Source organism: Delphinus delphis, chromosome 5 (assembly GCF_949987515.2).
Source record: "Delphinus delphis chromosome 5, mDelDel1.2, whole genome shotgun sequence".
NCBI lineage: Eukaryota > Metazoa > Chordata > Mammalia > Artiodactyla > Delphinidae > Delphinus > Delphinus delphis.
The window spans coordinates 58,161,769-58,172,702 of NC_082687.1; the positions used below are offsets into that span (position 1 = coordinate 58,161,769).

General features: G+C 37.1%; 1 pseudogene; it reads left to right on the forward strand.

The window, feature by feature from the left end:
- Positions 1-808: 808 nt before the first annotated feature.
- LOC132425437 (THO complex subunit 7 homolog pseudogene) lies at positions 809-1,425 on the forward strand (annotated as a pseudogene).
- Positions 1,426-10,934: the final 9,509 nt, after the last annotated feature.

Here is a 10,934-nt window from a genome sequence, read left to right on the forward strand (position 1 = left end):
TTTAGGTGAAAAAAAATCATCATATAATGATTAGCAGACAGATGTGATTTAATAAATATTGAGAATAAAAGCACTGCACAATTTTAATGGATCTGTAATTGTAATTCCCAAGTATCTTTCCTTCCTCAATTAATTGGGTAATGACATTGCTAGAATTAATCCAAGGTCATCAGCTTGCACACAGTGCAGATGGTTTCTCCACTTTACGGGTATACAGGGGATTCGAGACTACTATTGCCTGCTGCTTTTCAAACTAATTTTTATTCTTAAAAATCCACATTTTCACTGCAGCTGAACAGCTAAGCCATATGTTACTTTGTGAATACTTTAAATTATCTGGTGCATGTAATTATTACACTAAAACTAGCATGCATTAGTACTTTTCGATTTTGTTGTAAGAAAAAAACACTCACAGTACTCTGCTTTGTGTGTGTGGCTTTTTTTTTCCCTCTATGTACCAAGCTTTAGTTTAAATTATGGCTGCAATGAGAATTTTAACCTAAAATACATTGGTCGGCTGATATGTTTCCTCACATGTAACATATACCAGCATAGTTCAGATTTTGCCTAGTGCTATTTAAGATACTATGTTAATCCATCTAGCTACTAGAAAGTTTGGCTTTGAGATATCTTTCCAACTTCTCCTGTGGTAGCCATGATAAATAGGAACAAGGTATTTCTGTGCTTTTGTCAGAATTCTGACATGCCAATGGCAGGTTTGACAATTTGGGCCTTTTCAAATAATGTAATAGGTAAAATGTCTTTATTAAAAATAGGAATATCTGCCACCGCCGCCGCAGCACACGCCATGGGAGCCGTGACTGATGACGAAGTCATACGGAAGCGTCTCCTCATAGATGGAGATGGTGCTGGAGATGATCGGAGAATTAATCTGCAGGTGAAAAGTTTCATTAAATGGTACAGCTCTGGATCCCAGGAAGAGGGATACAGCCAGTACCAACGTATGCTGAGCACACTGTCCCAATGTGAATTTTCAATGGGCAAAACTTTGCTGGTATATGATATGAATCTCAGAGAAATGGAAGATTTTGAAAAAATTTACAAAGAACTAGAATGTAGCATTGCTGGAGCACATGAAAAAAAATGCTGAGTGCAAAAAGCAAATTATTCAAGCAAAATGAATACGAAAAAATCGCCAAGAATATGATGCATTGGCAAAAGTGATCTAGCGTCATCCAGACAGGCATGAGACATTAAAGGAACTAGAGGCTCTGCGTAAAGAATTAGAGCATCTTTCACATATTAAAGAAAGTGTTGAAGATAAGCTAGAATTGAGAAGGAAACAGTTTCACGTTCTTCTTAGTACCATCCATGAACTTCAGCAAACACTGGAAAATGATAAAAAGCTCTCAGAGGTAGAAGAAGCTCAAGAAAACAAGCATGGAAACTGATCCTAAACCATAGACCAACTAATCACTCACCATTCCCAAGAATACTGAAGTAGCAACATGATCTTAGTGTGTTCAGAATTTGTTGTGCTCTTGAGACATTTAAAGTTTTGGCAGTGAACTACGTTGCTTTTAAATATTAATGCACAGTTCATTCATATTTCTTCACACAAAGGGAGATGACTTCATTATATATTTGTTTTTATTGAAATGCCTTTTTTATACTTAAAAGATAGGAAGCAAGACCCAAAAATGTTTAATGAAATGTTTTCAAGCCAGATGTTAGTGCTCATTGGTATTCTAGGTAGTTTTTAACTGGTAACATTGATTTGCTCACAAAATAAGTGGAAGATAGTAAGAAGGTGGCATTTCTAGGATGTACATGAGAAAATGAGTCAATTTCTGGAAATCATTACCACTTTTGAAAATGAAGTCCATGAATAGGCTCTCAGGAGGGCTGTGAACTTGTGCAATTATGTACAAAATGTTTGTGGTGTATGCTTATTGTGGGAGAGGTTCCATGATATTAAGAATCACTGATATCAGAGGTAATTACAGATGCAAAATAAATCAATATGCATTACTTTCTAGATCTCTGTCCTTAATACTTGAGCAATGTGGTTGTTAGATGTTTTGTTGAAATGTTTTCTTTCTATCATTTTGTTCTGTAGGAGTCATTTTCAAGAGTCTTGCAAAAAGGATTTCATGATCTTTGTAAAAAATTAAGCCAGGTCTGCATCAAAAAAAAAAAAGTAATATCAATCATACTTATTTGTTAATATTTAACAGTCACCAAAGTGTTTTCATATTAAATATACTTTTATAACACAAAAGCAATCTGAGCTCAGAAGGCAGATGAATCATTATTTTGCCTATGAAAAACTCAGAGATCCAAATGATTCACTCAGGGTCCCACAGCCAATAAGTGACAAAACGAGGTTAGGACTTGCTGCTACTTTGGTCTTAGAGCTTATTCTGCCCCCATGACTAGGTCCAGGGTCCTGTCTTTTTCATTTTCGTCTTACCCCATTCATAGATTAGGAACTAGCCATGTGAGGCAGATAGGCAAGATGAATCTATATTAGCCAGCATTCTCCAGAGAAACAGAAATAATAAGAACGATAGATAGGTAGATAGATTGGCTTATGCAATTATGGATGAAGGCAAATCCCAAGATCTACAGGGTGAGTCTGCAAACTGTAGACCCAGGAGAGTCAGGTCCAGTTCAAATCCAAAACCCTGAGAACCAGGCGAGCTGCTTGTATTGGCCCACTCACATTAGGGAGGAAAAGCTGCTTTACTCAGTTCACTGATTTAAATGTTAATCTCATCCAAAAACACCCTCACAGACACACCCAAAATACTGATTAACGAAATATCTGGACACTCCACAGGCCAGTCAAGTTGACACATAAAATTAACTATCACAAAAACAAACTAGTTTTTTGCTATAATTATATATTTTTCTATACTGCTTCCCTAATTCACATAAGCTTTGTTAAAATCAAGCTCCATAAATCATGTTGTAAGTAGATGCAATAAATCTTTACACAAACAGAAACTATATATATGTGCATATATATATATTCAAAAGTTATCACTATAGCGAACCAAAAAACCTAAAAGTTTATATCATACTCTGTAAAGTATCTGAAAAATGTCATACAAATAACTGATCCTCTGTGTTCCAAGGGAGAATATATCATAGAACTTGAATGTAGAAATAAAGTGTGACCTAAGATGGACCCTGAAAGACAGATTATAATTAGTTAAATTAAATGAACAAAGAAGGCTATTCCAAGCCTAGGAAAACCTGAATAAGGTGAAAAGGCACAAATTTGGTGAACAAATTTTGAAAAACGTGTTGGGGACCATCAAGGATCAAATAAGATTGATGAATTAGGAGGGTTATGGATAATATCAATTTCCTCAAGTAGGCAGGATCTGATTCAGAGTAAAATGGGATCAACTGATGATTTTGAGCAAAGAGGTGAATTGGTGAAAGTAGTCAGGTTTCTGAAAAATTTGCTTGAGGTGATGAATAAAATTGATTCAAAAAGGCATAGACATAAAAAGGAAAACAAATGAAAATTCGGAATCCTTGGCACAAATTTATGAGTATATATAACAGGGTAGCTGCAGAAGGATAAAAAAGGAAGGAAACAAAAACATTACTAAAAATAAACAACTGTTTGAATATGTAAAAAAGGAAAATTCAATGACATATCAAGATTTTAAGACAAGATAGCTCGGGGGATGATGGTATCTCTGATACAAATTTAGAACCAGGACTGAGGCTTTGGCAACACTCACAGCTAGTGATATATAAGAACAATTAAAACCAAACCAATGAAGAAGGAAAAGAAGAAAGGATCATAGGGAAGAGAGAATCAAATTGGAAATTTTACTTGGAGGAGAATGTGTCAAAAAGAGTAGATGGGGCTTCGCTGGTGGCGCAGTGGTTGAGAGTCCGCCTGCCGATGCAGGGGACATGGGTTCGTGCACCGGTCCAGGAAGATCCCACATGCCGCGGAGCGGCTGGGCCCGTGAGCCGTGGCCGCTGAGCCTGTGCGTCTGGAGCCTGTGCTCCGCAACGGGAGAGGCCACAACAGTGAGAGGCCTGCGTACCGCAAAAAAAAAAAAAGAGTAGATGTTCCAGAGAGGGGAAATAAATAACAGACTTACACACACAGAGAAGACAGATTAGTCTGAGGTTCAAACAGGGAAATAATTGGTGGAACTGTTTAGATTCCTTCTACTAGATGAACATTCTGTACACTAATCAATCGCAGAGGAAAAATTGTCACTGAATTCTAATTGCTAACTTTCACTACTTAATCTCTCTGTGGAGATAAGAATTAGTTATGGAGTGTTTATGTAGATGGCAGTCATCTTGTTTTCCACAAACTCATTTGCATGGAAAAGCGCACATCAGTTAGACACCTGTCAAAATAATTAGCTAAGCATGAGATAAGGCCTTTTAGATTTTAGAACATTCCAAGTATTATCTTTTTTTTTAATGTATAAAACCAAATCAACACATTTTACAGAAATAATAAGCACTGTATATAATTCTATAATTTTTGTGTTCCTTTTTCTTTGGTTTTTCTTATCTATTTAATAAAGTATCTAATTTAGTAAAATAAAACATTACCAGCTGGTAATCACTGAGATAATGAGAAATGGAATTTCTTCTCACTGTTCTCATCCCTCTCATTCTATGTTAGGCATTGTGAAATTGAAATAAAATCCATTTCAATTAAAAGAGCTCTCTTCTCTTACCATAGAGCATGATAAACAGTATTACTGAATTCAGGTCAATCATAATTTAATCACCATGTATCCATCATTGAACACCAAGTTCACAAGAATATATCCTTTTCTTCTGCATGATGTGAAAGCCCAAGGTTGAAGTATACTTGAAAGCGCTTATTACTGAGGGCATTCTCTATTTTGCTCCACCTCTTGATCATGGAACAGGGAACCAAAGATCAGAGCTTGTAGGTCTGGAAGATGTGATGTGATTTGGTGCTTTATAAATGTTTATTTTACAAATATTTAGCCTGCTTCTTTCAGTGAATCTACTGTCCACTATTAAAATTTGAAAAATGTGAAGTTGATACTAGTTCCTTTTATTGTTTACCTTTTAGATGAAGACATGTAATGACATGATGGTCATTTTGGTAACTTAACTTCCCCAATTTCCATGTCCTCAGATGATTTTAAAAATTGAACAGAACAAACTACTTACTATCCTATGTTTTGTGGATATGAAGAAGAATGAGAAGCAGCTCCTGTCCTCAAGTGTGTTCTACAATGGTTAAAGCATTTATAGTTATTGATCTATTAATTAAAAGAAAAAGACATTTGAAGGTCATTTCACGCACAAATGCTTGCCTTTCTTACCTACTTTGTACTTGTCAAAAGTGATCCTAGGGCTTCCCTGGTGGCACAGTGGTTGAGAGTCCGCCTGCCGATGCAGGGGACATGGGTTCGTGCCCTGGTCCGGGAAGATCCCACATGCCGCGGAGTGGTTAGGCTCGTGAGCCACGGCCGCTGAGCCTGAGTGTCTAGAGCCTGTGCTCCACAACGGGAGGGGCCACAACAGTGAGAGGCCCGTGTACCCCCCCCCCCAAAAAGTGATCCTAAGCACACAAACATTATATTCTTCTAATTCAAGGTGTCCCACCTTTGTCACTGTTGACATTTAGGGGCAGATAGTCCCTTGTGGGGCTTTCCTGTGCATTGTAGGGTGTTTAGTAGCAACCTCAGTCTCTACTAACTGGATGCTAGTAGTGTATCCCTGGGCGTGACATTGAACGCTCTGTCCCAACATTGCCAAATTGCCCAGGTTGAGAACCACTGCTCTCCTTGTAGTGAGGACACCTACATTTAAAAGGCAATCAGAGGTGTACATTTTTTTTTTTGATTCCATGTATAAGCAATATCATATGATATTTGTCTTTCTCCATCTGGCTTACTTCACTTAGTATTGTAATCTCTAGGTCCATCCATGTTGTTGCAAATGGCAAGCCAGACAGAGAAAGATACATATCACATGATATCACTTATATGTGGAATCTAAAATAAAATTTTAAAAAAGATGCAAATGAACTTATTTACAAAACAGAAATAGACCCACAGACATAGAAAACAAACTTATGGTTACCAAATGGAAAAGGGGTGGGGGAGGGAAAAATTAGGAGGTTGGAATTAACATATACACTCTACTACCTGTAAAATAGATAACCAACAAATATATATATATATATATATATATCTGAATCACCGTGCTGAACACCTGACAATAACACAACATTGTAAATCAACTATACTTCAATTAAAAATAGATATTAAAAAAGAAATACAAAAATTAATTAATTAAATCTGTGCAAAGAAAAAGAAAGCCTCTTCACAGCTTCTTTGCCCCTTTTGCATGCAAGGACGCAAGGAGTTTGGGACCCGGAAGAGGTCCCTCACCTGACCACCTGCACCTGGTCCCAGTCTTTCAGCCTCCAGAACCATGAGAAATAAATTCCTGTTGTTTATAAAATAAAAAACAAACAAACCAAAAAAGGCAATCAGAGGAAAGGGAATCCACAGAGGAGACTCAAAGAAAGCAATCAAGAAATAGAAACAGAACAAAGTCTGAGAAACCAAGAGAGGGAAGAATTTCAAGAAGGAATCTGGTCAGTGGTGTCTTACACTGTGCCCAGTAATAAAGATAAGGCTCTAGAATGCAGTTTAAACAGAACATTTCAGGAGTGATTTTTACATATTGACCTTTACCACACAGCATCTCCTCTAGCCCAGTAGTTCTTAAGTCGCCATGCACATCTGTGTCACCTAGACATCTCAAACCCCAGAGATTCAAATTCAGTCATCTTGGAACATGCTGTGTTACATGTACATATTTTGGAAAAGAAATTTACCTGAGACATCCTGGAATGTGTCCTAATTCACAGCTATTGTTCTAATCTCATTTTCTGTTTCCTTTATTTCCTCTGTAATTTTCTCCTTGTTTTTAGCAGTGTGGAATAGTATAAAGAATGTTGAACTCAGCTGTTCCGGTCAGAGTTCCTAGTTCCCAATTTAACACTAAATAAATGTGTTTACCAGACAAAGTCCCTTATACTCTCCACCTCAGTTTAATTACCTGTAAAATTGGATTGGACAGTTTCTCTAACACTAATCTTCTACATATAATCTGATAAAATAACCAAAGTAAACAGATTCCTGGTGGAAATATTAGTTGATCCATTCCAATCAGATACAAATATTATGAAAATAAAGAAGTAAACCACAGATTACAGAGCAAACTATAGTCTAAAATGTGATACAATCATCACACAGTAACTATGTAATAACATTTCAAATTATAATATATCTGACAGCCGGAAAAAAATCCAAAATAGTATATAATACTAGATATCCAAATAGAATAATTAATTCTCAAAGAAATATTCTGAGTGATTTACATTTCAATATTCTGAAGAATGAATTCTCACATATATGCATACATGATAGATTTTTTTCTACCAATGATATCACTCTATATATTTAGTTTGGAATTTTGCTTTTCATGTACATTGACTGCAGTTCCTTTATCATCATGGAAGTTGTCATCTCTGAAATGACCACTTGAGAAAGTCAAGAAGCAAGAAGCTGCTGCTACACACTCTACTCACTATCGCCACAATGACTTCTCAAGCACAGGAAGCAGGGGAAGAGGTAACCAAAGCTGCAGTTTATGGATTCATGCACCTGATGGAGCATCCACAGAGTCAACCTGCACATGGGGTAGTGAATGAAGAAAGCCTGGTGCCTGACATCAGCACGCTTTCAAACTTTGTTTCAAACAGCCAAGTACCTCAGAAAGAAGGGTTCTGCCTTGTCACCTTCCAGACCTCACACAAGTGCATCTTATTAGTCGAACCTAAGTTGTATTCAGATGGAAAGCACCCTTTAGCTTTTAAACATCTCCCCGAAGAAGAAGAATATTTGAGAGAGTTTAAAGAATGCACCACAGTGTATTTCTGAATTTTCCTTTACAAATGGAGTAGAAAGAGCAACAGTAATCTCTTTGAGTTGGTAGTCTTTATTCTTGGCCATGATAGTATATCAGCAAAGAACTTGGGCTATCCTAAAGGTTTAGTGGCTGTTGATGTGGTTGATGTGACTATTAAGTAATTAATCATAAAAATAGTCGACATAAACTGAAGCAGGAAAAGTTTATTAGTTAAATGTTCAAACTCTGAATAAAACTACTTGACTAAAATTTTAGCTCTACCATTTGGCTAATAGGACTGTGGGCAATTTACTTAAAATCCCTCAGAGATTTTCTTACACATGAAGTAAGAGTAATAATATTACTCTTCATGTTATTGTGAGGATTAAAAAAGAAAATCTGTGGAAGGCATCTAACTCAGTGACTAACACTTGGTATAAACAGGGCTAATGGTAACAATAATTAAGTCAAATTGATTGTATTTAACAGACCTATCAAGACCATCCTGAAAGAATTTTTGAAATTATTATGGTAGTCACCCATCCACGTAAATCCAATTTGTCTATAGGTAATTGACCAAATGCTATGTATTATACATGCATATGTATATATTTTTTCTCAGAATATTTTAATGGTTAAAATGGTAGCCATATTTTACAGCCTGAAATTAACTCTATTTTATTATGCAGTAGAATCTTTGGGAGGAAAATCCCATCATCCAAAAAGATGACTTAAAATTTTTTTGATCAAATTTACAGGTCTATGGTATCTCTACAGTCATTCATTTCATTCATTTATTTCATTTGAATTTCTAAAACAAACTGTAAACTGTTTAATAACTTCTAGACTGCTTGAAGAGAGACATTATTCCCCAGATTACTAGCTCCTTAGTATGATTATGACATAATGAGAAATTCCTAGGATGGTGCTAAGTGTATAATACAGGTTCTAAATAAATACCAGTTTCCTTTTATTTTCACAGTTCCACAAGGGCTTGGGCAATGTTGTCTTCATTTAGAATTAATAAGTCAGTGAACAATGTGATATAGTAGAAATGTATCTGGTGAATTTGAGGTTCTTGATGTCTCGTCACAAAAAGAATTCAGTGAGAGACAAAGTGATAGGTAAGAAATGGAATTATTTACAGAGAAACACACTCCACAGGGTGTGGGCCATCTCAGAAGGCAATAGAGCCTTGAAATATGGTATGGTTAATTTTTATGAGCTGGGTAATTTCATAGGCTAATGAGTGGAAGGATTATTCCAATTATCTTGGGGAAAGGGCAGGGATTTCCAGGAATTGGGCCATTGCCCACTTTTTGACCTCTTATGGTTGACCTCAGAACTGTCATGGTGCTGGTGGGTAGGTCATTTAGCATGCTAATGTATTACAATGAGCGTATAATGAGGCTCAAGGTCTACTGCAAGTCAAATCTTCCTCCATCTTGGACCCAGTTGGTTCTAACCAGTCTTTGTCACGTTCTATGGCTATGTCATTCTTTTAAAGCTTGTGCCCTGCTCCCTTCCTTCCTGTTTCAGAAAGAACATGAGTTTGAAATTAGGTTCATATAATAGGTTGAAAAATGCCCACAGATTCCTCCTTTCCCCACATGCATGTCCCTTGGCAATGTGACTTTGCCTCTCCTCCTATTAAGAAGTGGAGAAATGTTCTCCATATGGACTTAGCCATATGACATACTTCACTCAATGGAACATTAGAAAATACAATCTAGAGTCTTAAAAAGTGTTGAGTATTGGGTGGTTGTCATCTCTTGTTGTTAAAAACCCTCCACCATGTGAACAAGCTAAGGCTAACTTCCTGAATGATGAAAAACAATATGGAGAGAGGTCCCAAGCCTTCCTAGACATTCCATCTATCCCAAATATGTGAGTGAGGTTTCCTAGACTATTCAGTCTCTTTCTAATCAAACGAATTCAGACTGAAAGAATTGCCCACACAGCCTACAGAATTATGAGGAAAAATTAAAATGTATTGCTCTATTTGTAGTGAGGTGGATAGACCTAGAGTCTGTCATACAGAGTGAAGTAAGTCAGAAAGAGAAAGACAAATACCGTATGCTAACACATATATATGGAATCTAAGAAAAAAAAATGTCATGAAGAACCTAAGGGTAAGACAGGAATAAAGACACAGACCTACTAGAGAATGGACTTGAGGATATGGGGAGGGGGTAGGGGAAGCAGTGACAAAGCAAGAGAGAGGCATGGACATATATACACTCAAAATGTAAGGTAGATAGCTAGTGGGAAGCAGCCGCATAGCACAGGGAGATCAGCTCGGTGCTTTGTGACAACCTGGAGGGGTGGGATAGGGAGGGTGGGAGGGAGGGAGACGCAAGAGGGAAGAGATATGGGAACATATGTATATGTATAACTGATTCACTTTGTTATAAAGCAGACACTAACACATCATTGTAAAGCAATTATACTCTAATAAAGATGTAAAAAAATTAAAAATTTAAAAAAATGTATTGCTCTAAGCCATGTACTTTGGTGTTCGACTGCTGAACTGGAAAAAACTAACTGAAAAGGCTCATACTACAGTTCTACCACTTAATAAAGCTGTTTAAACTTGGACATGCTACTTACCTTATTGAAACTTAATTACCTTACTTGGAACTTGGAGATAACTTCTGACTATATATTGTTGTGTTAGGTAGTTATTCAGACATTAGCAGCAAGGAGGTGACAGTGGTGAGAAAACCAAGACGAAATCAAGTCACACACCCAGCCATCTGGGGACTCTCCCTTGACACCACCCAGATGGGTAAAACTATGGTCTGGTCGTGTGGTGGGCAGCTTATCCTGATAAAGAGGGGCACCGTAACACGAGGGAAATTCCCCGGGCTGTGCATGCCCAGACGAGACAGGGGTATAACCTACAGTAAACCCAAACTCATTATACCGTCATTATAGCAAAATCTACATGTGGTTTTGCACCACCACCCCACCCCCATGCCCCGTGGGCATTTCTTACCAAGTCAAGGGTGAGAGCA